Source organism: Centropristis striata, chromosome 15 (genome assembly GCF_030273125.1).
Source record: "Centropristis striata isolate RG_2023a ecotype Rhode Island chromosome 15, C.striata_1.0, whole genome shotgun sequence".
NCBI classification, from domain to species: Eukaryota; Metazoa; Chordata; class Actinopteri; order Perciformes; family Serranidae; genus Centropristis; species Centropristis striata.
Genome location: NC_081531.1, coordinates 15,923,928 through 15,926,300, shown reverse-complemented (window position 1 = coordinate 15,926,300; position 2,373 = coordinate 15,923,928). Strand labels below are relative to the sequence as shown.

Below are 2,373 nucleotides of genomic sequence, written 5' to 3'. Positions count from 1 at the left end.
CAATATTCGGTCAGTTCAGTTCTCCTGAGGTTGGTTACTTGAAATTTTCAGCACTATCAATAAAAAGGCCAATATTAGCTGAGCAAGATGAATGTTAAACAGCCTTTTTCTGATGCAGACTAATAGAAACGGCTTTGATTTCAAGGGAAAGTCATTTCTGAATTTCCTTGTATATTGGAAGAACACATGCAGTTTGACATGTATTAGAAAGACAGGGGTGATTTACACTGTGCATACATAAAAGGAAGAAGGAACGAGAGCCACCATTACATGCGTTATTTAAAATCATTTATGGGAAGATAAACAGCTCAACATTTACTTTTAATTAAAACAATGTACAGTACATATTTTATCATCACAGCATATTGCTGTTTAGATTATTTACTCATTTAGCTGTTTGGCAGGATGCCAACATATCTGGAAGGCAAAAAGCAAAACAACAAAACAAAACTGAATAGTTAAAATTAAGCAAATGAACTTTAGTCAGGACCTACAGCAATTTAGAAGTATCTGGAAAACTCTAATGAATAAGTATTAATGCACAAAAGAGAAAAAAAACATTCTCCATCCGTATGATAGAATTAAATGAAATATCATTTGCTTCATGTGTGGTTCAGTAAAAGGGCAGTAAGAAATCTTTAACTGACTTTATAACTTATGTGTGCTCTTTTTGGGGAAGTAGCTGACCTTGTTGTCATGGTGTTGCAGTTGTCCAGAACCTTTTTGGCTGTGGACAGCAGATTAGCTGAGATATACAGCAGTCAACTTTGTCTTCACCAAGCTCTCATCCCCTCAGGACAACTTGACAGCTGACTAGCTATTGGAGGTAAGGTTTGACCTGAGGTTGAGATACTACTAGTCTCTTGCCCCGACATCACAAGCATGGCCTTGGGGCTTCTTGTCCGTACCCTACAGCAACAAAAAAAATCCCTCTTAACATGACTGGCTGGCTTGGTCGGAACACCCACTGGCCAATTCAGTAAAAGTAAAAACAGACACATTTCCTTTGAGGAGGGACAAGGTTCTTCACGAACCTCTGAGACCACAGGGTCTACACCCCCATAGACTGGCACACAGATATGTTAACCCACGGGCAAAAGATGCTATGATGGCAGGAGGTAAAGATGAACTACAGCCTTACTGACCAGTAACAAATCCACTTGTGTGGAATTAGACACCAGCTGCGATCCAAGGATCTTCTCTGCTGGACAGTTCCTTTAATCAATGTTTTTCTGACTGTTGCAGATTGCAAAACAGTGATGTCAAACTGCTGGAAACTAGCAACAAGGAGCCGTGGTGGAAATGTGTCTTAATATCACAAAGAAATATGACAACAGTGCTATTTGAATAATTATCAACAACACTAGCAATTATCAGAAACACCAGCAATATGCTGATGCATATTTCTATGAAACATGGGCTTAAATGCCAGGAATGCCATATTTGACATTCTGTGCATGAGTACCATTGCTTACCAAATGACACACATGTCTATTACCGAGGGTAAAATGTTGTGTTGTAATACAATTAGTGCCATGCAGGGATAATATTTAATTTCATATATTTCAAAGTTTGACAGATGACAAACTCAAATATGATAAACTAGTTATGCTAATGCTGAATAATGCCATTGGTATCATACAATCTTATCAATTGCCATCTCTTATTCCAATATATAAAAACAACAGCATTTAAAGCTCAAGGGATTTCAAAGCTTTTGCTAAAGCTTGGTGCTTTAAGCATGCCATCTCACTGCCCAAAGAGCAACAGATTCCCTGAGAGAACAGTTTAAACAGCAGTTGGTGTTGGAAAATGCCATAAAGAAAGAACCCTTACCTGTGGACTACAGAGCCCAACCCAGCTTCTCATGAGGTGGAATTGATCCTAACAAACAATCAAAAAGCAAACAAATGCTGAGATGCTCCCTGCCGCCACATCCTCCTTAGACCTGCTGAAACCAGGACACACGATCTTACCTAATCAGGAATGAGGAAGACAAATGCTCCACTGCACCTCATGGAGAAACCTTATGAAAGCAATGTGCCTGCAGTAAACCACAACAGGAACAGGAAGTGACATCACACTAGACCAAATAACCTGATCAGGGTCGGGGTGGGGTCATGACCAGACAAGAACATTTGTAAATATAGTTAGATCACATTTTAGTGCAAATTACCTGGTGTAGAATGTAATTTAAGTAAATTGATTCTCCACTTTTGTCTAGAGCATCCTGTGCCATCATTCTTCTTGTCGCATCTCAACTTGATGGATTGCTACAAAGTTTTGAAAATAAATTTATGATTTCTGGACAGTGAAAAAGACTTTGGTTACCACCTCACTCTTTCTCAGTGCCAGTAGTGGGTTAACCTTTGT

General features: G+C 39.0%; 1 long non-coding RNA gene across 1 annotated transcript; it reads right to left on the bottom strand.

Annotated features, from left to right (window-relative positions):
* Positions 1-788: 788 nt before the first annotated feature.
* On the bottom strand, positions 789-2,023 carry LOC131987252 (uncharacterized). The gene is made up of 3 exons (XR_009395748.1): positions 1,977-2,023; positions 1,837-1,884; positions 789-909 (listed from the first exon to the last, which is right to left on the bottom strand). It is a non-coding gene; the product is annotated as an uncharacterized LOC131987252 (long non-coding RNA).
* Between the last annotated feature and the right edge of the window lie 350 nt (positions 2,024-2,373).